Raw genomic sequence first — 27,910 nt, 5'->3', positions numbered from 1 at the left:
ATCACGAAATTATATAACTTTCACAGCTGATGTCAAAATCCGGAAAACCTTACAATGTTTCTTAGCTGGACGATTTATTATGGAAATTTATCATGTATAACTTTATATATATAATTCATGCTGTCCATTCTACACCACAGTTTTACTTTATAAATACATGATGCAGAAGTTGAGTGGACTTTTACTCTGTTGCTGTTTTCTTATATTTTTTGGCAGCACTGGAGTCAGTGGTCAAGGTAAGTACATCACCACCTTTCTGTTGCGCTTCAATTTTTGTTTATTGTTGTGGTTTATTTTTTATGTTGTATGTTGTATGTAGTTATTTGTCTTTTGCATCTTTTATTCTCTTTTCGAGCAATGGCATTATCAGTTTCTTTTCGACATACATGTATGAGTGTAAAAATCTCTTTGGTATCCATGGTATCTTTCGCCTTTTTTTTCAAATCTTACTACTTGAAGACTCAATAGAAATTCATATTATATTGAAATGTTTATTTTGGAATTTTAAAAATAACTTTGATATTTTCAAGAAAACACACGACTCAAGGATGTCTTTTTTCTTTTTCTCGAATTACATCCTTTTTCTTCTTTTCTTCATATAGACAACAAACAAAACAAATGATGTTGATTATGAATCAGCCAAACAATATACCTTTGGTTTATGTTTATGGTATCTAACTGACTAAATCTCTTCGTTTTTTTAAGGTATAAAACCACTAATTCATTGCCCCATTGCTTTCTATGTTAAATTCTGCAATTTCAAGCATTAATGGCTACTTTGTCTTAAGTTCAAATAAAGTGGCAGTTATTTCATGTCAAAAATGTACCTTATCCCGACTTGTGCTGAAAAAATCAACATACCTTTAATTGCATATTAGAGCGTACTGGTTCCCGGAATTTTTTAGTACAAAAACAGGAACTTCTGATCTGAACAACAGGCCAAATGTGCCCTCCTATCAAAATACTTCTTTATTATTCAAATAAATCTTTCAACAAGGGTTCTAAAGTGATCGCAAGTCCACAAGCTTTCATTTGATACCAAAAACTACCCAAATATACCCACTATTGACAAAGATACAGCTATGCGTAGGAACTATTTTGTTTAAAATATGTACTACTTTCTTGTATGTTCTTTCTGACCGGGCCTGAATTAGTGGTTCTATACCTTAAATCATGAGATTAAAATACACAAATTATGTTAGTTGTTCGTGAATGATTAATCGATGTTAACTTAACGTTCTGTGGCAAATATTTCTTAAATATTAACCTTGTATAATATATGTAACTTTGTAGGCCCATGCAGGCTTGGGTGTCCTCCAAGTCCAGGCGCCGGTATATGCGTTGAGGAGTGTCAGAGAGGTGGATGTGGTCCAGGACAGCTGTGTTGTTCAAATGGTTGCGGTCACGTTTGTATGATAGCGACTGAAATATGCTGGTAAGATTGTTTAAGTCCTTATCGTAGTTATTTAATCTTAAAAGTATTATAAATAGTTCAGTAATCATACACGTTCAAGAAGAGAACACATTAATGATAAATGCAATAGGTTTGGTTCCCAAAAGGGGGTTAACCGGGCTGATAGATGGACATTTTGCCTTTGTGAAATAAGGCATAATATTGCAACATGAAACTTATCAACCCCTCAAAAACAGGTTACAGGGGATCTTGACATGCAGAAAGGGTGACACACACTCTGTCTAGACGACACCTCTGATTGGACGTTGTCTGCAAACTTAAAAATCCCGCACATCTGAACAGACTTCAAACATTGGTTTAAGTGCCGACCAGAAGACCACCCAAAGGGTGGGCATATTTCTAAACTACAGTCAATCATGTAGGTGATCGGCAAATTGATAAACAGAAAATACACTTCTTGTGAGATGATCTTATTGGGCAAGAAATGCTTCCTCAACTATTTTAATCATATCTGAGTAAGATGGTCGCGGATTTTATAATATAAAAAAACAACATTATACTCAATAAACTGTCTGTTCATGGCTAGTAAGTATTTCAACCGAAAAGAGCTATGTTTAATTCATTAACATGTATTCTTATATTAATTCAAACGATTAAAAAAATTAAAAAGTCATTTAAAGTCCAATTTCGCTCCAACTCGTTTTCTCCTTATCCTGTACTTTGTACTTCGTGGAGTACAAAACGCAACACGTCAAGGAAATTTGAAATATATTTGAATTGTGGAATCAAAAGTATGAAAAAAATAGTTTTTAAACCACGAAATTTGTTTCATTTCGTTTTTGATATACTGTATATAATCTTTTTTGACATTTAAATGTACATGTATTCTCAAATAAAATTATAAAAAACTTAAATAGATATCTGTTGTATCCTTTGCTTCAAGTTTATTGGTAGTTCAAAACTATCAATGCATTTAATTATTTTATTTCAATAGTGACAGTTAATGTATGGCTCATGTTTTGCACGTCTGTTAATCAAGTACACACAAAATAATCAGTTTTAATCTTCCCGTTGCCTTCAAATTACCTTATGTAAATTAGACCTAATGCACTACATATGTACTTTGAAATACTTAATATATAAATATGCACTACAATGACCATTCTGCAGTTGCCATAAATGCGAATCCGTTAAGTATATTAAATATTCCCGGGTATAAATCCTTGTTTAATGTTTCCTGTAAGCTTTTAGGATTGCAATCAAAATCTCAAGTCATTTTGCTAACCATCTTCAAATTTCCGATCGAAATTCGTCTTTTGTAACATGGGCATCATAAACAATTATGCCTCCTACAGCTATAGTAAGTTGAGCAATGTTTTTTCGGGGATTAACTTTGGTACGACAGAACGCGGCTCTGTCGTCAGCAGTCTTGTATTCAACTCAGATATCAAATGATCAACGAATGGTAGATACATGTTCAGTTTCTAGAAGTCGGAAGGGGTTTCAGTTGGTGCGTTGGGCCTGTTACGTTGGACACCTCGGCTATGGGCATTTAAGGATCCGTATTGACGGTTGCAGCAAGTTCAAATGCAGAATCGTACGAGGAGGTCCAAACATTTGGGTCGTTTCTTTCCTCATTTAGCTGTCTTGCAATAACCTTTGACTCTTTAACAGCAACAAATAGGTCAGATTCTTTTTTCTTTAAGAGGTATGCCAATGCAATAGGTGCTGATATAACATGTTCTGAAGCAATAAGGGTAATTATAAAGTCAAACTTTTCGATAGCAGCTTGACCCACCTTAGAATCGCTATGTTGTACAAATAACTCTCCCAAAGCTGCATGAGCAGTTGAAAAGGCAGATTTGAACATGCAAAGGGCTTCTGATCTTGCAGTCCAGCTTACTTCACACAGTGGTTTCAGCTTTTGGCGCCATTCCATATTATGTTATGCAGTTTCATTAGTAAGATGATCCTTGAAATGCCAAAACTTGTTAGCGAATTAGTCAAATATGAATGCAATTTCCGGTAGCGTATTCATCACATTCCTGATTTACGGCTGCTTACAAGCGTGGATGATTGATAGGCTAAGATTGCGTGCTTTATAATTAGTATAGACTGCTTCAGGTACCACTTCTTTAATTATTACGCCTCTGTATTTCCCGTCATAGCCCTCGCTACGCATTTTTGTTTGCACTTTTAGCTCTAAGGTTCTCTTAAAAAGACTAGGTCAGAGACTAAACTGGGGTTGATTTACATTCTGCAAAACATGTAAAGTCTTCTCGAATTCGCAATTCGCTCGGATCATAAAAGCGCATACAAAGCGCCATCTGTTCTATCGTACCAACATCTGTAGTCTTGTCTGCCATGAATCCAACACATTGGGCTGCATAACAAGTTATATCGTCACTAATAATTTTCCCACATATCTCATTTATTTCACTTTGTATTACTGGTGAAAGATAAGTTATGTTAATAGTTGACTTGATACCAAGTTTTTCCATAGGAGGGCTTTGTCCTAGCTTCTATATCATGTCATCTGCAATAGAGCCATTGATTTGCCCTTATTGTCTACGTGTCATTGTAAAGCAATCTTAGGTTTACCTCACATTATAGATTGTTTCGATGAATATTTAAAAAATGTGAAGATTCCTGGTAACAATTGTATCATAATGGCTTGAGATCTGTCGATTTACACTCTTAGTTTTCCTTCTATAACACCGAGGAAGTCATCTGCAGCTGCCAAAGAAGTCTCATGACTGTTCATTGTTATCTGACGATGCATCAGTTTTGTAATGTTGCCCTAGTCGGTTACAAGAGTGACACCGAAAGCCTTCTCCTTAGACGTTCCATTTTTTAAACCAAAGAACCTTCACGGTGCACAGTAAAACTAGCTTTGTTTTTCTTTTGAATATTTCATCAAAGTCCGTTCGAGAAACAATTTAGCCTTTGATCTTCTGGTAGAATTCGAAATCACCCTGGAAAAGTATCAATCTTCACTATTTTATCCGCAAATTTTATATCAAAGGAACAGTCCTCGAAATGAAATAGTTTAGACTCAGTCAATGACAGAGTCTAAACTATGTCTTTTCGAGTCAATGTGTGACACATATAACAGAGTTTAGATAATTTCAATCAAGTGATGATTGGTAATTTGTTCTTCTTGGGATTTTCAATTTCAGATTATTATGTGTCCAACTAGCTATGAAACGTCCTATTGTACGATAGTGGACTTTATTCTGTATACTTCAACGATATTAAATTGAATTAAAGATAATATTAGTTGATAGTTAGTTAAGGTTGGTAAAGGGGGTACTTGCAGGGAAAACACGTTAAATACAAAGTAGGAATAACAATTTCACTGTGAACGTGAAATAATTTCGTCCATGAACGTTGCATGATAAAAAATGTACTATAACGAATGCATATCATAGGTTGGAAACCTTATGCTGGTCCTTGTATATATATTATACGTCTGAAGTCTCAAAATCGACAAGGAAAAGCATCAAATCATTCCCAATTTTTTTTAATAACTTCCAAAAAAAGAGTCTTTTAATTTTAATCAAGAACGGAAACCAAGCACTTTAAATCTTGAAGCATGGAAAATGCGCACTTTTAATCTCGAAGCAAGTATCAATTAAATTGATGAAACACGTTAAACGAGGCATCCACATTCACATGACTGAACGTAAAAAAGAACACAGAACAAATAAAAAAAAAAAAAAAAAACGGCAAACACGTTACACGCAAATTCATATTATAGCTACTAAACCTATCACTTGTATAACAGTCGTATATGATTCCAAAATATTGGCCACAGTCAATGACAAACTATTTCTTTTCGACTCAACGTGTGATTATTATACAAGATTTTAAAATCAAATCATGATTGAGATTGTTTTGTCTTAGAATTTTCAATTTCAGATGTCCATGGTCTCTTTATAGCGTCATATTCTATTTCATGAGTTATTTTGAAATCTTCGAAAATATGTCAGGGTTAAGAGGCATAGAAGACGTGACAATTGTGTTTGAAACCCCGAGGACACAGTCATTTTAATTGTTTGCATCAGAAACATAATCACAATGTTTGTTCCGTAAATGAAAAGATTAGACTAGTTTCCGGAACGGAATATAGCTACAAAGTGATTATTAACAAATTCTATAATACTTTTTAATCTAGGTTATTACTTTAGTTTCTTACTAGATTTACTATATTTTTATTTTTGTCAAATTGTCGATGTGTACGCACCTGCGTTTTTGCGCACGGGTTGCTACGCGCCTGCATTTGTTAATTTTGAAACTACTTGAAAATAACACTTTTTATACAGTACTTCATCCTTTTATGTAAGGATATGGGAATGACAAACTCCGTAACACTCTTTTCCCAAATACTTCATATAAATATACCATCTGTCAGATACGAATACACGTTTTATACGTGAGTTCTGCAACATCTCTGAAACAAGGTGTCAGACTAAAATAACTGTTATATTACAATGTAACCTATTATGTCTGTTTTGGTTGCTTACCCAATTTTGTCTTGGAAAAAATTAAAAGAATTCTGGACTGTTTTATAAAGGAACCAATAGTTTCAACATGAGGCATGAAAGAGTGGAAAACAATTTTCAAATAGATTATTCCTATTTTTTTGTTAATTTTACAGTTAAGAAGGAAGTGTTTTTAGATTACTCTAACAGTACTTGCAATCTTAGGCGTTACTTTTTAACGTGCACTTGTCCGATCGGTGAATGATCGGTGACGCGGACTTCGATACAATGTGGCTTATTTGATTTATATGATAGATTCTATTTGAGAGCAATTGTGATAACCATCAACAATCAAACAGTCAGCTAATTATACATGTTATATGCAAGGATCGAACGTCTACATATGAATTTTGACGCATTTTATGAAAAGAACAAAAAAAAAAAAATAACAATTTTGAAGAATCTTAAAGTTTGTGAAGAAAATCCTTTTTTTTTTATATTATATCAAGATTTATTTTGTAAACAATAAATGATTGTTTTGTTTTGTTTTCAGATGAACCAGATGCTGGATTTGATGTTGCTTTTTTTCTATTGCTACCAATGCAATGTTGAGATAAAGTCTTTAAATTGGAAAATAAATGTTTAAAAACAGGATTTCCATTCATCATGTTTCTTTTTTTTTATTGCTACCAATGCAATGTTGAGATAAAGTCTTTAAATTGGAAAATAAATGTTTAAAAAAAGGGTTTCCATTCATCATGTTCATTTCGCAACTGCCAGTGCCTTTTGTTTGAACAAAAATAAAAAATAGTATTGTTGCTTTGCAAAAGTAAACTATTTCATTATTTTCATCTTGAATAAGATCAACTTGTTATCGCTTAAATTAACATATGAGAATTCGAACTCACTCAACTATCCTTGGTTTCTATTTTATTAAATCGGTTTTGATTTCAGTTTGTGCTAAAGGTAAAACATGTCGATACCTGCTGTTCCTTTAATATCTATTGCAATATGTTACTTTCGAACAGTAAAATACATAAATGAAATAGTTGTACTCAAACGTAACACAGACTATTATAGATCGTCGTCAATACAAAGAGGAGAAGAAATATAATAAGATTACTACAACAATTTAAGTATTCAGCGATCTGAGGTACAAACAACAGACTTGTTTCCAATTGACATCTAAGTGAAATATGAAATCGAACTGGTCGAAATATTATATCTACAAAATTTCTCGCAATGGTAAATCAAACATTTAATTGTCGCTATATATTGCTACTCAAGAAGACGTTGTTGTAATCGGAATTCCGACCTCTTTCCCCGAATTGGACTCATCAGGTTTATACTTACATTAGCAACTCAACGAATACCACTAGTGGAACAGGATCTGCCTACCCTGCTGGAGCACCTGAGATCATTCAGTTTTTGGTACACTACATATTTTGACAATTTTAGATAATTAGAAGACAGTTTTGAAAAGCTCTAGAAATTATTTTAAACAAAATTAAGGTTTCAACTCCCACAGGCAAAGTTGACCTTAGATTAATTTGGCTATTTGTTTTAGGTATTTTTGTCATAAAGCTCTTCAACTGTTTCGGTACTTATTCATCCCTCGGATTTCAAATGTTTGGCATTGAGCGTTCCTGATGAAGGTAAATCCAGAAAAGCGCTTTGGACGCATGAAATTATAAAACGTGTTGTTTTCAATTTTTTACATCACTGGGTCGGTACCTCTGCTGTTGGACTATCAGTCCCCGAGGGTATCATCAGTTCAGTAGTTAGTACTTTGGTACTGACATGATTTATAACAAACTTTTCTAAAATTGTCCGTTTATAAATTTTGAAATTATAAAGAAACTAAGGTTTCAACTCCCTCAGTCAAAGTTGACCTTAGATGAATTTGGCTATTTGTTTTAGGTATTTTTATCATAAAGCTCTTCAACTGTTTCGGTACTTATACATCCCTTGGATTTCAAATGTTTGGCATTGAGCGTTCCTGATGAGGGTAAATCCAGAAAATCGCTTCGGACGCATGAAATTATTAAACGTGTTGTTTTCAATTTTTTAAGACTACAGTTGTTTAATTGTTTACCTTTTTTAAAAGTGATTTGAACTTTAAATATGTTTCTTATTCAAATGTTGTCTATTTTTTTACGAACTGTTTTTTCAAAGTCAACAAGCGTATATCACTATTTACTAAACATGCAAAAATAATACCAATCTACATTTGTATCATTACATTGGATTGTATTTTGTGATAATTGTCGAGATATACAACGACTCACAGCGAAAATGATGTTCACATGTAACATACATATTTTACCTAAACATTTGTTATATAGATTAAAATTAGTAAAATTATATGCCAACAAAGTAACAGCCTTCTCTCTAACCCAGAGACTTTAAAAGGGATATTTGATGAAATAATAATAAAAATCACTTCACACTTCGTGTAGGTATGTCTAGCATATTTACCTTTCTCATTACAGAAACAGGCTGTATATGAGTTGCAGCACACAACTATTTAATCCGATATATCAAATGAATATTTACCTAAATAGGAAAACTTTTGTTTGCAAATATTGTGTGGAAGTGTAGCATAAGACGTTGACAATCAAAACTGTCAGCCGAATCAAAAAGACCATAAAAAGCACGCTATTTATATAAAATTTCAAGATTTATTTACGATCCAAAAATACACAGAACTTTATATCAGACCTGATCATGTAGTTTATAGATAACTCCAAGTTTTTGTTTTAACTTTTTGTGGTTTCATGGAACTACCCTTTTCAAATTTGACACGGGCGTGTCTTTTTGTTTGTCTCAGTATTTGATTCTGTTTATCCGGCTTCCTCAAGATTGTTCTTACCTCTTTTGAAGAAAAACACATTTAAACCAGGTTTAACCCAGCATTTTTTTCAGGTAATGACTGTACCAATTCATGAATATGACAGATATTTTCCAGTCGATCTGTTGGTAAATATAAATTTGGTATAAGAAAAACTTCATCAAATTTATGTGCAAGAGCTGATCTGGGGAGACTTCTTCTGGAACTAAATATTAAATTTCAGTATATATTGTATCTTATTAGATTATATTCTGATGACATTAATCCTCTTGTTAAAGAATTTTTTATTTTTATTTTGACTCAAAACTTAGACTCTGTGGGAATTTATTCTTGGTTCTCATATGTAAAGCATGTATTAGAAGAAACTGGTATGGATTGAAGAAATATTCCTCACAAGAGAAAAATAAAACTAAAGGAGAACAAATATAATTAAAATTGAAGAATTTTTATGAAAAGCTAGTAAATAATAAAATATCAGATATAAAGGATAACAGCAAACTCACTATTTATAAACATGTAAAACTAAATAATACAGAAGAAAAATATTTAACTTGCTCATAATTTGAATTTAGAAAACTGATAACAAAATTTACAATTTATTTATAGAAAAGGGAAGATATCATAAATTGCCAAGAGAAGAAAGATTATGCAAAAAAACTGCAAAGAAATTTAAGATGAAATTCATTTCTTTTAGTATTGTAATAGTAACATTAATAATAAAAAAAGTTTATTTTGATTTTTTGATAAAGGAGAATATGCGCTTTACAAATTTAAACAACATACATAAAATTAAATAAATACTCAATCCAAGATCACGCATTCAGGTAAATAATTCCATCTTCAATTTGTTTGCAGTTTTTGCTACTAGTATCTGAGACATACATCTAACCACAAAAACTAAACTTTGTCTAATAAACCAGGAAATTGTGGTCAAGGTCAAATGATACCTGCCAGTTGCACATGTACAACTTACAATCATTCCATACACCAAATATAGTTGACATACTGCTTATAGTATATGAGATATTAGGACTTGACCACCTAACTTTAACCTTGATCACTCTCTCTTCATATTTGTCTACGCTAACTGCCTGTCCAATGGATATGTCAATCTGAAAAAAAATCACAGAATTTCTTAAAACTTCATGCTGACAAATTTACCATCCTTAGCTTTCAATTTACATTTAGATTTGTTTTTTATGACACTTGAACTTCTTGAAGGCACACTTTAAAATGTGAATGATTAAAATAAGTTACAACTAAATGTAGAAATGACTAAATACACAGAACAATGGCAACATTTGTTTTGAAACAAGAGGCTTTGTATCAGTCACCTTGTGTTGCTGATCACTTTTGCATTTCACAGGTTTAACAGGTTATTTGAAATTCAGAAGTGCAAATTACGTAAATTAAATAAATATAGGTTCATTTGAATGAATTTTGAAATATAAACATTATAATTGGTTTTTGTCATTTTAATTTTGATATTAACTTACGTGATCATTAAAAAAAAATCAAAATAATAACTATTTTAAACAAGAAAACATGAAAAAGATGGCAAAGCTTGAGAAAATACAATATCAAAAAAAGAAAACAATTTGCTGCTCATTCGTAAAACAAGGATAAGAGCCCAAAAGAATATTGAAACATAGTATAAAGAAAAGAATATATTTAACGGAAGATATTCCAGAAACATTAAAAGAAGAACATTTTCTTTAACATTATAATGTACACGTTTGGATCAAAAACTGATTGTAATAACATAAACGGTACCAGTTTTTCTGCACCAGATGCGCATTTCGACAATCAATGTCTCTTCAGTGATGCTCGAGGCCAAAATATTTGAAAATCCAAAGCTTATTAAAAAGATGAAGAGCTATAAACCAAAAAGGACAAAAATGAATAGCCAAATGCAGGCAAGGAATCAGAGCTTTGCATGAGGGAGATACATTCCTAAATTGTAAATAATTTCCAACATTTTGTAACAGCAAATGTTGATAACACAAAATCCGTATTTTCATGCCGGTACCGAAGTACTGGCTACTGGGCTATTGTTTATAGCAGTCAATGATATCAATTAAACTGACGGACGTAAACAATGCAACTCTAGATTATCGTTTGAATTCTCATTTTCAATTATGCAATTCTTGTAAAACATTGTCTAAAAGAAACTGGCTGATCGAAAGTTTAATTGAAACGTCATGTAGCGTAGTCAAATTTTTTTGACACGGCGCTGTCACTACATATTTATCTAGTCATGGGTGGCCATCCTAAAATCCCGTCTGCCTGTACCATAACATAAGTAAGAGGGGTTTTTGTCGCGAAACTGTATAGCAAAAGCACATTCACGTATTCCTGTCTGCAATATTCGCATGGCCAGTTCAGATTTGCCTTATTCAGTCTCCCAATATGAAAATGAAACATTTTTTATTGATATTGTGGGTATGGATTGAAAGAATTGTTCCACGAAGAAAAAAAAAACAGTCGAAAATCACTTATTGATTTCAAATATCACTTGAAGAAATTCGTGCGACTTTAAATATTCAGTATATTCAACTTACTCGGTTACTTCAGTATATTCAACTTACTCGAGTAACTCAGGTAATGATTTGTTTTCAAACAGAAAGAAGTATGGTAAGCGTGAATAGTAGTTATATGGGAATCAAGCATGATTGTGTTATAAACAATCACCAAAATGTGTTGCGTTTTAAATGTACGTCAATACAGTTTTAGTTCAACACGAATGTAACGTATAAAATCAGCACCAGAACGAAATAAATGAAAGTTAAGTACATGTGTACCTTTCAGTGTCATTAATATCAATTCAAATATACTTATACATACCAGGATTGAAATAGTGTACAACAGACGCGCGTTATGTCTACAAAAGAAACACCAGTGACGCTGTAATCCACAAAATTATAAAAGCCATATAATATACGAGGTTGAATAGCAATGAGAACCCAAAATTTCGAAATGTTTTGCCAAATACAGCTGAGGTTATCTTATCCTGAGAAAGAAAGTCAATGTTTTGTAAACATCCTATGCTTTTTTATATATAACTAATATAAATGATATACAATTAAAGACCCCATTGGGAATAAGGAAACATTTCGCATTGGTACTTGCTATATTTCTTAAATGTATATACACATATTTTAAAACTATACTTGGATATATTTGATATCATTTTCGTAATGAATTTCACCTGTTACCTTTACCTTTGATTAAAATAAATATAAACGAAACTAATCACAAATCGCTGTAACGTTTGCAAATTTTGGAAGGTTAAACTGTTTCAAATCAACAAATTTCAGTATATATGTTTGCGTACTTATCATAAACTATTGTAATAAAATATATGAAAATAGTGGAATTAACTTTTTTTGGATGTTTTAGATAAATTACGTGATGAGCCTTCCGATTCTGTTGACAGTTTTGAATTTTCTACTCTCTACACCACACTTCCACACAATCTTATCAAAAAAAAGTGTTCCTGTTTATTTAAATGGTCGTTTGGTAAATCTGAATGCAAATATATTTGCTTCAATTCATTTAAAGCCTTCTTCTCTAATGAAAAAGGTAACAATGCTAGATATACTTACTGGAGGTTTGATGAGAGGATTGGAGCTGTTAACTCTCTCCTTGATAATATTTATGTACGTTTCGGCAACAAAGTGTATCTACAGGTTGTAGGTATTGCAATGGGCACTAATTGCGCCCCTTTAATAGCAGACTTGTTTTTGTACTATTATAAATCACAGTTTATGACCAAACCCAGTAAAGAACCGTCTAAGTTGCATTTAATTGATAAATTCAACAATACTTACCGTTATCTTGATGATATTTTTTCGTTAAATAATCAAGAATTTTCTAAATATACTGCAGAAATTTACCCATAGGAACTTACTTTAAATAAATCAAATTTAAACGGTAATAACTGTCCTTTCCTAGATTTAAATATTTCAGTTTCACACGAGAAACTCCACACTTAAATTTACGACACAAGGGACGATTGTTCGATCCCTATTGCTAATTTTTCCTTTTTGGATGGTGTTGTTCCTTTGGCACCATCTTATGGTGTTTATATTTAACAACTAGTTCGCTATGTCCGTGTCTATTGTGACGTTTTTTATTTTAACGAACATAATCTATGTATTACTGGGAAATTATTAAGCCAGGAATTTCGTTACCACAAAATACCTAAAACCTTTACTTAATTTTTCCATAAATATAAAGATTTGGTTTTACCTGTAGAAAACTTATTTCAAACGGGATAGCAAATCCTCATTTTTACGGAAATGTTGTTTACCGTGCCCGGAAATTTAGAATCGATCCTGGTAAACTTATCGATCCCTTACATAAAATTATTCTAAAAGGTTACCGATTCAACACTGTAATTAGATCATTGAATATTGTGTTTATTGGTATTAATATTGTTTTGTTATCAGTAAATTAAAAGAAAACTAAATATTATTGTTATATACATATACACATTCATGAAAATACAATCTGTTGATACTTGTATCTTGGCATTGCACAAGGTCATGTTTTTCTCTGACTGTTTATGACGCTTTTACACTAAATCCATTGGATTTTGGATGTGTACTGATTGATAATTTCGTCTTAGATGCATGATTTTTTTCATTAGTTCTTAGTGGCTTTGAACTAGCTGTCAGTAACTCCGAGTACTCTCAGATCAGTACTTAGTGTTTTTTTTTTGTTGGGATGTACAAGAACCCTCCTACGTCCACTCTGTATTTTTGTTAGATGTATTTCTATTTGTATCCATCTGATGAGTTTAGCCTTTTCTAACTGATATTTCATGTTTTTATAGTTCGTTCTTATCTTGTACTGTTACACCACTGTCCCAAGTTGGGGGGAGGGTTGGGATCCCGCTAACATATTTAACCCCGCTAACATGCTTAACCCCGCCACATTCTTTATGTATGTGCCTGTCCCCAGTCAGGAGTCTGTAATTCAGTGGTTGTCGTTTGTTGATGTGTTATATATTTATTTTTCGTTCATTTTTTGTACATAAATAAGGCCGTTAGTTTTCTCGTTTGAATTGTTTTACATTTGTCATTTCGGGGCCTTTTATAGGTGACTATGCGGTATTGGCTTTGCTCATTGTTGAAGGCCGTACGGTGACCTATATTTGTTAATTTCTGTGTCATTTGGTCATTTTGTTTTCTAACGACAAGTGTTAACCACAAGTGTTAACCACATGCCTTTGTTATTCCTTGACATGTTCACATGTTCGGTGACCTTTTCTTGTTATATCATTTGAAAAACATGTATACCATAAATTATACATAAATAGTCGCAGTTTCACTTCGAATATATAAACGACAAGAATGTAGCAAAATTAACTGGATTAATACCGTACAGTTTTTGCATTATATTTATCTTCAGTTTCAGTGGTCAAATATAAAGTAAGTGTACGACCTTTTGCGATGTTTTTTGGGGTGTAAATGTGTTTGTTTTAGGCACATATAGTGTTTTATGCGGTTATGTATCAATGACTAAGTACAAATGCAGATATAAACATGATAAATAAAACGAATGATAAGTTATAATAATAATAATAATGAATTTACCAAACTAAATTACATGTAATTTTTTTTCCTGTAATGTGTTGTCTCAAATACATGTTGATAGTTCTATAAATAGGGTTTTGAATTAGTTATTTGACTTAAAACGTTTGATTGCGTTCTGCTTCATTCCCGCAATAAAATCTACGAACTTCAGATCACAGTTAAGTTAAGCCGTCACCGTGCTATTGGACATAATTATTTTGACTGTTTTAAGTATACATCAGTATTTAATGTTTGCAAATTTTACGATGGAATTATAATCTTTTCTACTGTATAAAAATTTTCCTGTTTCAAATATTCATCTTATTGATAAATAACTATGTTTAAAGTTTGCAAATTTTGCTATTGATTTCTAAAAATCATATATAGATTGGAGACATACGAATTCATAACGTGAAACTCCTGATACCTGTAGCTGAGAAAGTTTAGAGATTTAAATAAGTCTGTTGATCACCTCCAAGTTTTATAAAGTATTGTTTGAGATTTTCATCGATAAAAAAGAATAACAAAAATACCACACTCCAAGTCGAACCCCAAACTGAGATTTACAAAAACCGACCTTATCAACCGCATTCAATGAACGCAACGAAAAATAGTAACTGCCATATACCAGACTTGGTATAGGCATTTTCCGAAGGAAATGCTGAGTTAAACCTGTTGTTATAGCTAGCTAATCTCCGACTTATATGTCACCGTAAGGCCTTCATCATTGAGCACAGCCCATACCGCAAAGTCAGCTATAAAAGAACCAAAATGACAAAATATGAAAGAATTAAAACAACAGAAACTAACGGCCTAATTCATATACAAAATAATGAACAAAAAACAAATACGTTACTAAGCTACAAATGCCAACCACTTAATTACTGGACATTTGCTATATATCATGGAAATTACCCACAGATATAACATATATCGGTGGCAATAGCTTTTTATATTTAGAATGCACTGTAAAATAGACGTAAACAGTTATGCACCTTAATAGCAATATCCACGTGGCTGAATAAAAACCCACAATACATGTAGCAAACGCAAATAACATTTTACCAATTCCATGCGACCAAGGAACTTTGCTAGATCTGCCTTAGTAAGGAATACTAATAAAAATTATTTAAAATTCAAGGTTGTATAATTCCTCCACACGTGAAGATCTTTATGAAAAACAGGCAAAAAAAATATCAAAATTAATCGAAGGTCAACTTTGCCTGAGGGATTTAGAATATTAGTTCCTAAATAATTCTGGAATGATCAACGTAGAATTTTAGAAAAAAATTCTAAATCATATCAGTACCAAAAAGTAAAATGACAAAAATACTGAACTCCGAGGAAAATTCAAAATGGAAAGTCCCTAATCAAATGGCAAAATCAAAAGCTCAAACACATCATACGAATTGATAACAACTGTCATATTCCTGACTTGGTACAGGCATTTTCTTATGTAGAAAATGGTTGATTAAACTTGGTTTTAAAACTAGCTAAACCTCTCACTTGTTTGACAGTCGCATCAAATTCCATTATATTGACAACGTAGTGTGAACAAAACAAACAGACATAATAGGTAAAAATGTCAAAAATAGGGGTACAGCAGTCAACATTATGTTATAATCTTAATCACTACAAAAACAAACAAATATGTAACAAAGAAACACAAAATGGCATATAGACCAAGCATATTAGCAAAAATTTAAAGACAAGAATACACAAATTTACAATAGTTCAATAACATAATGTCGGGATGTATCAGTACAGAGCCACGTCATATTTGTATGAAAGAAACACAAAAAGGCATATAAACAAAGCACATTTGCAAACATGATAGACAAGAATACAAAAATGTTTTACAATAGCACAATAACGGGATGTATAAGTACAGAACCACGTCATTTGTATCAAAGAAACACCAAAAGGCATATAGACAAAGCACATTAGCAAAAATGAAAGACAAGAATACGAGAATTGTCATAGAACAATAACACAATGGCGTGGATGTACAAGTACCGAGCCACGTCAAATGGATATCAATAAAAACAGACTAAACAGTAAAAGAAATATTCATAAAGAAAAATAAAAGAATAGTATAACACGTTATTAAGATGTAAAACAACGTCAGTACCAAGAATCTATACTTCAAGACCATCGTGTATTATTTGTGAAGTTGATACGGAATAATTACCAACAAGGTCTTGGTACCTTCCGATGAACTCTTTTTAGAAAAATGACGAGACGTTCTTTGACATAACCCTGGTTCATCAACTTTCTGCTCAGACACTGATGACGTTTTACAAAGTCTGAGTAGGAGCTGCAAACTCTTAAATACCGAATAAGTTGGGAAATGTATATCCCATATGCAGGTGAAGTTGGTATATTGCTATAAATGGGGGAAATTGGTAATTTCAAAATGAAAATGTCTCGTTTGTCAAAGATTCTGGTACTGAGATGACCGTGTATGTCAAATTCGAGGTATAGGTCTAACCATGAGGCGGAGGAGGCCGTGTCTTTTGTTTATTTAATTTCAAGTTCTGGGGGATATATCAATGGACTCCAATCAGAAAAGTTTGGATTGTTTATGGAAAGAACATCATCAATATATCTGAAAGTGAAATTAAATGACCTGGCTTCTTTGATCTTCTTGTGTTTGACAAGTGTCTGAAGAAACTCCGATTCATATGAAAATAAGAAGAGATCGACAAAGAGAGGCGCACAGTTTGTTCCCATAGGAATGCCGACAAATTGTTGAACAAGTCTACCTCCAAATTCAACAAATATGTTGTCAATAAGAAACTCCAGCATACTGATCACTTGTTCCTATGTGTAGCCTGTTTTACCTTTTTGTTCACTATTTACAAAATATGCCGCATGGTATCCCAAAGTAATAAATTTATAGCGTATGGTACCTTTTGTACATGTTTTATTTTGAAAATGGGGAATGATGGTATACAGGGTTGAACAATCAAACGTTGTGATAGAACTAATTTCAGAAAAGGATCGAGATTTAAATATCTAGAACCTCTTTAGAGTTTTTTAGAATCCACATATAGTTAATACCACTACGCGAGTAAACAGTTTCACAGTGTTTCTGAAGACCCTCTTTCACTGCTGACAAATACGTCACACATTTCAAAAGCACTGGATTCGAACAAGTGCTAGTAAATGAAAATAACACTTTCTATTTGTTATTTGGTGTGTCAAACAGGCCTTTCTAAATATACCTTCAACGGAATTGCTTACCCCAAAACAATTTAAAGTCAGAGATGTATAATACCTTAATGTGAAAATTTTATGGTGATACATACTCCTTAATTGATAAAAAACTGCCAGTTCACTAGATAATAGATATCAAATAAAGAAAAAAAAACTAAGTAAAACAAACAAAAGCAACACAGACATAACATAGTGATAATGTTGAAGAACCTTCAAACGTTTACCTCATAAATAATATATAGAATAAAAAATACACAAACAAATAAAATACCGAACCCTCAAACAAAACAGTACATCAACTATAATGTACTGATGTTGTTTCAAACAGAACACTAAAAAAATAGACACGTTTTAATTTATTGTGCAGTTTATATTTACGCTGCGTGTTCTTCATTTGTTAGAAATATGGTATATACACTATTGCAAATGAGATAAGTACGTGTTTCAGATACTATGTATATGCTTATTTGCTATATGGAACGGTTAGTTAATGGAAAGGTAGATATGCTATGAGATTGCACGGGATGGGGTTTTGCAAGGGAATGTAGGTACTATGAAACTTAGAGAGGACATTCCAGCAATTTGATGGGACGATGAGTCGTAAAAATGTTATTACTCTTTCCCAAACAAATGTGTTCTTTGGCATTTACAAATAATAATATTTAGTAAGAAGTCTTCAACTTGGCTTTAAACAATAATATACACCATTTGGTGATAGAAAAGCACCTAGATTTTAAACAAGAAAATATTTCAATAAATTCCGTTGCTGATTTCTGAAGAAAAAAAACCCGTTTCTCCGACATATCCTTAATCCAATACTTTTTGTTTGTAAATACCTGATGAATCAACCGAATACATATATAATAAAAAAGAAAAAATTGCTATCCATCAGTCTATGCACAGCAAAAACTTTAAAAAGAAAACAACCCTAAAAAAACAAAAATATAAACAACAAAACAAACAGCGCTTTTATTATTGTCCTTTTTTGGGGGATTCCCAGAATAATCAGAAGATACACACACTGACTTAGAGGTTATTGACAGGGTGATGAATCTAGTCACATTGAAACATGTTATCCAGACTAAGACAAAAAAATAATTTTCATTCGTTGTCAAAATAAATTTTGAAGTCATAATGCACATGATGCAAGGTGAAGATTATAAGAGATCCTATTAATATACAAATTCAAGTTCGATAAAAGCAATGCTACATGTAGTAGTTTCTCAACGAGGAAAGCTTTTGAACAAAGTGAGTGGAAAACACTCATGATTTTACGATGAAAAAGAATGCTTTCGCTGGATTTAGCAAGCACGAAAAATGTAAAAATCATTGCAAAAAGATTTTTTGTTAATGTTGTACAGCAAGGGTAATTGATACATTAGTGTACCTTTTTGTACGTCATACTATTTAGGCTTATTGTATTTAATCCTCTGGTTGATAGTTTTCTCATTGTCATCCATACCACATCTCTTTTTTATATAAAGAGGCACATTAGACAAATATAAGTTTCCAGATAGGATGATATGTCTTATTATTGACTGCTTACTTCATGTCCTAGCATGTTGTATATACTTGTTATAGTTCGACCAATTTTATTTGCGTGATATTAAATTAAGACTTAGATTGAATGTCCATTCGGTATATTTGTCCTCTATTTTTTTCAAACAACATAAGAGAACGACCAGTTTCTCTGATTGGGGAAGGGATTGGGTAATGAGTTAAAACAAAAATACCTTGAATAACTTTACAGAAAAAAAATATGAGGATCACAGTGAACGAAACAAATTCTGATTGAGAGTATTTGTCTTCAGTTATTATGTTATGTTATATAAAACATATTTAAGTTCATGCTAGCGTCGTACGAAAAAAAAATTCAACATGAAAAGAAACGACACCTTCCTAAACATTAAATGATCGTTTTCTTAACATGATTTTGTTTATCTTCACTAGAATATACCGTCACTGCGGTGCCAAATGCAAAATATTTTGGAAACATAATCAAGTTGAAGAAAATGTTTCGCAAAAACCAAATAAGGCCATTTATGCCTGGGGTAGAAACACCTAAGTCTTTCAAGACATTATACAATCTATGAACGATACGTTAACTCAATAACCTCAACAAGGTTTCCAATTTTGTGTTATTCAGGTCAAATGATTTAAGTATGCTTGAAATTATGTATACTTAAATGAATCTAATGTTTAGGAATTGAATTTGTTCTTTTGAAAAAGTGCATCTTTTCGAAATTTGTTCTAGCAAAATTGAAATACTGCCAGTAAATATATATTTGGGCAAGGACTCATAACACATGGCACAGCTATCATCCAAGGAGGAGTAATCATGCATAACAATGAGGTTACATATAACAGTTTTTTTTATTTAGGCGGATATCAATGATCTTGTAAATGATGACCTTATTGACAATCTTGTTTTATTTAAGTCATTCAAGACACGTCGTATGATTTTTTTTAAAGCGAAAAGCATTGGAAAACAACTACGAATAATAGTTTAATTTTGTTGTCCAAGTTTGTGAAGTAAAGTTTATTAACGAATGGCCACATGTCATGACACCAGCTAGTACGAAATATGTCATGATAGATATTGATGCTTACATATAAATTTATAAAAACATATTATTCTTGGAAAAACTTATTAGTCATCGGAAATAAGGGGATTTTTTTCCTGATTTCATGCTTTGTAATTTTTGGGTCTATGTATTATATAAACTACCAGTTAGCAGTAAGATTAACAATTACAATAGCAACGACACCATGTCGAAATTGAGTGGACTTATTTTGTGTATCTTTTGTCTTTTATCATTTTTCATCACAGAGGTCAACGGTCGACGTGAGTAAATCGATTTCCTATTAATGTTTTGGTTTGTGCGTGTGTGCATGTGTACCAAGATATTAAAGAAAAAAATCATTTCATATTTTTCCAGAACTTTTGACATCAGTTATAAAACCTAATTGTTCCAGTATATCACTTTTGCGACAAAACAGAAGCGATGACAAACACCATAAGATTTGTATTATGTGTTGAAAAACTATTAATAGAAAGAACTCATTGCATATTTTTGGCCCTGTCAACTTGACTATTTGATGAATATTGCTATTGTACTGGAAAAGTTTATATCCAATTCTATATTTTGTACTGTGAATCATTTTTACTTTTTCGTTGACGTATACCTAACAGATGCTTCCAATTATGTTTTTTTTTTAAAAGGATGCGTAATGATGTGTCCTAGAACACCTGGTATTGGAATCGGTCCATGTGGTAAAAAGATTCAAAGCGCTGGTTGTGGCTCTGGAAAAAAGTTGTTGTTTTAATGGCTGTGGTCATGATTGTAAAAAGAAAGTTAAAAGGTGCTTTGAAATATGGTAAGTTATGTTAAATATTCACTTCACAATTCGTAATACAAACATGTACAATTGTCTTGATGTAAATATTAATACATAAGAAAAAATAATTTAAGAAAATCAGTCAATTAACATTGATTTGGTGATTCTTACAACAATCATATAGTTGTACTCATTTTACAGTTAATTATTTAATTGAATTTACACACTATGTATCTTCAGCAATTGTTTTACACATTTATTAATCTCTTAAACTGATTAATAAATAACGTTTGATTGTCATGATTATGTTTGTGTTAATAACTCTTACACTTATCAAACACATGACCGATATTTTTTCCATGAGCATGATGACGGTTGGCACTAGTGGAAAAAGATCAGTATAAGCATTCGAAGTATCTGAGATAACCCACACTCTGTGATGTAGTTCGTGTTGCTCAGCTTTAAATTTTGTATGTAGTATTTTGTGAACTGGTTTCTCTCCATATTTGCCATGACGTTGTCAGTAACGCGTTATGAGTTTTCAATATCCTTTGGAATCGACATCTCTATTTTTACCTTTTTTTACATACTGTAAATAAAGTAGAGATGAATGCCTTACTACGGTTTGGCTTGTTCCACAAACACGACATCGAAGTAATTCCAACAGAAAAACGGAACTTGCGAGGCAGGACCGTAATGAACAGAAATAAATTCGTTTTATTGTATTTGTCCGTTGACCATGTTGACTATCTCTTATTCTTTCGTTCACATAAATTTTTAATTTAATAGTAGTGAAAAAAATTATAAAATTATGTCTTTGTGCCTTTAGATAGTTTTTTTTTTTTTTTTAATCAAAAGTTTGACAATATATTTAAAGGACTAGGGCAGTGTTCATTCTCCGTACCAAAAACTGAAAATAACGTCATTTGGGGTCGACTTTTCATTATGATGGACGTTTGTAACCAAACACCATTTTAAGTTGCTGGGTTTGGAAAAAAATCACCAAGAATGGCTTAGATTTGGAAGAGACGAATTTAACATGTTATGCATTTGTATCCATCTACAGCATAGTGTCTTAATTGAGTCAACGTTTTTAATGGCGCTGGGTGACGATTTTCGTTGTCCGACTTTTTAGAACGTCATTATCGATGTTGTAACGTAAAAATCAATAACATGTGTTCAAAGGGGAATTACTCGAACTTAACTTTGTAAATAGGGATTTTTAAACCGGAATCGTAGCGACGTTTAGACATTGTTGATATCAACAAAAATGGCGATGCACGGGAAAGAATTGTCAGACGACACCAAAAAGGCTATCATAAGTTTAATTGAAAGTGGTCATCGAGCAAGCAGTGTTGCTAAAAGCTTAGGAATAGCTAAATCCACAATTTCCAGGTTTTTGAAGCGTTGGCGGATGCGTGGTAATACGGAAAATGTGCCTCGAATCGGAAGGAGAAAAACTCTCACCAAACGGGCAGAAAACACTCTGTCACGGATTGTTAAAACGTCTCGCCGTTCAACCCTAAAGGATATCACAACGGAATTTAACACTCGCACACCTGCAAAAGTATCGAGACGAACTGTTCAACAAAAATTGCATGAGATAGGGTACACCAGACGATCTGTTCGAAATAAAATTGGCACCAGGATTGTAAATCAAAAGAAAAGAGTCGCTTATTGCAGGAGTAAACTTCATTGGACTGTTAACAATCAGTGGAAAAAAGTTATATTTACAGATGAGATGATAATGGTGATCAAATCTGACGGTACACTTATAGTTTGGAGGAAGTCAAATGAAATTTGGAGACCTGAATGTATGTTGCACAGCGACCGTCCAACAATCTTAAAATTATGGTCTGGGGATGTCTAACTTATCATGGAGTTGGTACTTTAGCTATGATAAATGGTAATATGAACTCTGTCAAGTATATAGAAACACTGGACGATGATTTATGGCAAGTTGAAACCAAACATTTTGGCAATGAACCTTATATATTTCAAGATGATAATGCACCCTGTCATCGGTCAAGGGTTGTAGAAGAATGGAAAAGGCAAAATCAAATACCGCAACTTACCTGGCCTGCACAATCACCAGACTTGAGCCCAATCGAAAATGTCTGGCTTCTGATGAAGAATAAAATAAAAAATAGACTTTATCTGGTTCGTAACATCGAAGACCTTAAGTCTGAATTATTGCGTACCTGGTTAGAATTGCCATTATTTTATATTCAGACTTTATTCAAGCCTTCCACGTCGCTGCAGACAAGTTCTAGTTCAGAAGGGTTGCATAACAAAATATTAAAAGTATGAAACTTGTATTGTGAGGTAAGTATTTATTCAACGTTCATTCAACATTGTTCCCCTATATTTTAATTTAAATCGTACATTTTTATAAGTATTGTCAAACAAGAAACAAACGTTGATGAAAATGAATTGTACATGTATGTTATATGGACAATTTTTTTACGCACTTACAAAAAATAATTCTCGCGACACATTTATCCATAAAGAGTATCACACACAACTGCAAATTTTTATTTATTTGCAAGAATGTCATATTTAATAAGTATGATATTAACAAGTTGCTGAAATTAGATAGTTTGTTTGTTGAAATTGATGATGTATTTAAACGCAATTCCTCTTTTGTGAAATTTTTATCTGGAAGATTTTCTTTTATTCGTGACTAAATCGCGGTTGAGATCAATATTTCACTTTTGCTGTTCAGTCGTGATCCTTATTTAATCAAATGTTGTTTCCATGTACTTCCTGATGAGCAGTTCAAACTATTACTTTTAAATTTTGATATATTGTTCTAATGATGATTGTAAAGGCACAAATTCGATATTGACGATTTTTACATTTGCAATTTACGAGATATGTTTTTTTTTGTCTGATTAGGAAACGGATCTTTGCTTGTGTCGTTTCGCTCTGTAATAATTGATAAATTGTTGAACTAATTCTTTCACAATTTCAATATGTGATTTTCGTTATAAACGATTTTCTCATTTGTCTTTCATAAATTACGGTCTTTGTTAGAATAATCATAAACTCAGAAAAATCACTTGTTGTCGATTCCGTACTAACAATAAAATTGCCATCGAATCATCTCCGAAAATTGATAATTATTAACTATTTTGTCCAATTCTCAAGATTTATTTTGGCAAATTCTCGTGTCACAATAATTATGCACAACTGACGTAAAATAACATGAATAACGTCATGTTTAATCAAATACTTTAACGTAATGATAACGATTGAAACGACACGAATTAAACAATTCATTAGTAAGCAAATTCAATGTAAATATCAAAACATATTATACGAACTAATGATTTTGAAAACGATAATAAATTCGCTTTTAATGTCAGTTTTGATAATCCTTTCAAAAATGATACTTAGAAATTATCTACTTTCTAATTATCCTATATTTAGAATGTACAATTCGATTATTTATCTTTACATTTACAAATGATTAAATTTGTAGGTCATAGTTTGTTTGTTTGCTATTTAAACACTTGACAGAGAGATCAGGAAGCCCTAAATTTTGAAAAAATATCTGTTTTTATTATCAATGCTGTCCACAAATAAAACGATGTAAACTAAATTAAGTATGCAAACTTGAAAAAAGAGATTGTCTGCATGATTATATTTTGTTTTTAATATATAAAAATAGCCTAAATAGCATCTTTTTACTAATGTCAATATCAAAGCAAATATATATGGATGAGAATACGTAGAATTCACAAACAAAGCAACATACTACTGTCCTACACAGTGTCTTCAAAGGGATATTTGATAAAATATTAATAACAACTTAACGGCTTCGTTCCAAATGAAATTTGTAAATAAGGGTTATTTTAACATTTTAAAGGATGGATTGACAAATCCTTACAAATGTTTTATTGCTTTATCTATATTCCATTTTGTTTTTTTCTCTTGGCTGATATATATTTGTTGGTTTTTATAGTAATTAAAATATAACACAATGTTGACTGCTGTATCCTTATTTTGACATTTGACCTATTATGTATGTTTGTTTTGTTCACACGTAGTTGTCAACATAATGGGATTTTATATATGCGACTGTCATACAAGTGCATGCGTGGGAGCTACCTATAAAACCAGGTTTAATACTCCATTTTCTACATGTAATCTGCTTGTATCAAGTCAGGAATATGACAGTTCTTTTCTAATCGTTTGATGTGTTTGAGCGTTTGATTTTGCCATTTGATAAGACACATTCCGATTGAATTTTTCTTAGAGCTCGTAATTTTTGTAATGTTACTTTTTAAAGAACAAGATCAAGCTCTCTTGTGAGGAGGTTGTATTAGCAAATTTATACAAAACAAAAATCACTTTATGACAAATCCAAATCGTGATAGCACTTATCCATCTATTTGAGACATTTTCTTACTTGCTTATTGCACACATAGTCTCATCAAAGATACCAGGTGTTAATTATTCTAAGGTTTGGCTAGCAATAAAACCAGGTTCAGCCCACTGTTTTTATTCTTAAAACGTCCTTTACTTAGCCATGAATATGGAAGCTGTTAGCAAATAGTCCGTTTCGATGTATGTTGGGGTTTGTTTTTGTTACAGTTCAGTGTTTCTGTTGGTCTGTTATTTTCTTCTCATAGTTGACGTGTTTAACTAAGTTTTAGTTTGTATTACGAGTTTGTTTTCACTTAATCGATTAATGACTATTGAACATCAGTATACTGTGGATTCATTACTATTCGTTGGATACCAATTTTCGTGGATTTCGTGGGTATAGGGGAGCCACGAATTTAAATGTTCAACGAATTACAAATTTCCTAAAGGAAATATGCAGACTTTGCCGAAACCATGAAATTAAATATCCACGAAAATGCAAGTTTTCTTCAATCCACGAAAACTGGTACCCACGAAAATAAATGAATCCACAGTAACCAAAACACAGCATTAAATTTCCTAGATTGATATCAATATGAAATAAATCATTATATAAAAGTGTAATTGAAATATTTACACATATTACACCTTTTTTTCCACCAACTACCTGTAGTAGAAAAGGAACGCTTAAAAATATTGTTTCATTAAACCTAAAATAAGGCTACCAAGCAGGTTTCCGGGATACATATTTATATAAAAATAAGAAGAAGTGGTATGTTTACCTATGATCGCCACAACTATCCACCAAAGTTGAAATACAGTATATGTAAGCATCATAGGTAACTGTGCAGCCTTCAACAATGAGAAAAACCTATACCGCATAGTCTATAATTCAAGGCTTCGACATGAAAAATATGAAATTATACAATTGGGAAAACAAACGGTATAATTTCAGTTGCAAACAAATTACGAAAATCAAATATGACAGACATGAACAAACGACAACCACTGAACCTGCCTTGTAACAGGCATATAAAGAATGTCGGGGATTAAACATGTTTGTGAGCGCTCTCTATTTTATTTGCTTGCCGGAATAATTAATCAGGTAGCTAAAAACCATGTTTGAGCAACCAATTTCTACTTAAGGAAATGTCTGTACCAAGTCAGGAGTATGACAGTTGTTTTCCATTCGTTTGCTGTGTTTGAACTTTTTGTTTCGCCATTTGATAATGCACCTTCCATTAAGATTTTTCCTTGGAATTCGGTATTTTTGCTATGTAACCATTTAAAAGTGATCTTTGATTAATTTTATAAAATTTCGATCGGATGAAAGGCATGGCAGCCAGAGGCAATCTGTGATACTGATTAACCGATTTCATTATTTCTTTTCCGTTTTAAAATGATAAGATAATACATTTGAAAAGTTACGGCGATTGACCAATTATCAAAACTATAATAGTTTAATATTATTCGGTGGAAAACAGGACGGGCTGATGCACATACTACTCTAAAGTTTCTCTTCAATAAATAGCTTGAAATTTACCAGAGCTTACAGTAATATGTAGGAATACGGTTTCATAAAAGAGGGGCAAATATATCAGAGGGACACCCAAACTAATATTTCAATATAAACAGACAACGCCATGGCAACAAAACACAACATTGAAAATTAAAGACTGAACGACACGAACCCTACCAAAAACTGGGGATGATCTCAGGTGCACCGAAAGGATAAACAAATCCTGCTCAACATGTGACAGCCGTCGTGATGCTCATGATATTATAAAACCGGTAAAAAGTCTAATTCGGTAGTTCACATTCGGGGTAAAGGTATGGGATTTTAGTTACGACATTAGGAACATATCCGTTATTTTAGTCTGAATGGATTTTAAGTACCTAGAAGACACGCTATTGTTAAGGTATTATTAACGAATGAGCCAACACTATTTATTAGCAGACCTTTTCAACAATGGTCACTAGTCAAAGGTACCAGGATTATACATCGAGTACGAAAAGTAAGTGGTCGTCTCAAAAATAGGAAAGATCGTATACCAGGAAAAAATTAAAAGAAAACAATGATTGCTTCTCTGTATTCGCCACATCGATTTTTTTTTCTTGTTTTGTTTGTAAATCAAATTTGTTGATTTAAATTCATCTTTATATCACAATTGAGTCTGGAAAGAATTTACAAAATATAGAATATTGGATCAATATCAATATTTTACAATAATGGAGTTGGTTAAATGTACATGCAGAATAAAGAAAAATGGCATAAAAATTAGAGAATAGAGAATTGTGGGACCAGAACGATATTTTCCTTGTGTTGGCTGTAAAGCATTTGCTTTACTACAATACCTATTATCTTTGAACTAAGTATAATTGGGGGTATGGATGGAGCTTACTTAGAAAGTATAGATAATATTTAACAAAGATTAATACAGAATAGAAAAAAAATATGGCTTAAAAATGAGAGATTACAGCATTGAGCGACCCCTCTCCCACCCAGATAATATTTTTGATATTCTATTTAACATTTTTAGAAGTTGAAATTCTAGTTGCTTATTTTAATTACAATAAGGAGTAAAAGTTTAAACATTCAATGTACATTAAAAATAAGGAATTGGGTGTATACTGTATTCTAAAATTGACTTTG

General features: G+C 32.1%; 1 protein-coding gene and 1 long non-coding RNA gene across 3 annotated transcripts in view; one reads left to right on the top strand and one right to left on the bottom strand.

Annotated features, from left to right (window-relative positions):
* The window catches only part of LOC127711258 (uncharacterized), a 270,314-nt gene that overhangs the window by 106,791 nt on the left and 135,613 nt on the right, over positions 1-27,910 (bottom strand). The gene's annotated exons all lie outside the window — the stretch shown is intronic.
* LOC127711266 (uncharacterized) lies at positions 100-6,552 on the top strand. The gene is made up of 3 exons (XR_007986621.1): positions 100-236; positions 1,294-1,435; positions 6,452-6,552. It is a non-coding gene; the product is annotated as an uncharacterized LOC127711266 (long non-coding RNA).

The sequence above is a fragment of the Mytilus californianus genome, unplaced genomic scaffold, assembly GCF_021869535.1.
Source record: "Mytilus californianus isolate M0D057914Y unplaced genomic scaffold, xbMytCali1.0.p SCAF_8, whole genome shotgun sequence".
Lineage (NCBI taxonomy): Eukaryota > Metazoa > Mollusca > Bivalvia > Mytilida > Mytilidae > Mytilus > Mytilus californianus.
The sequence above is the reverse complement of the archived record's forward strand: the minus strand, read 5'-3'. Positions and strand labels throughout refer to the sequence as shown.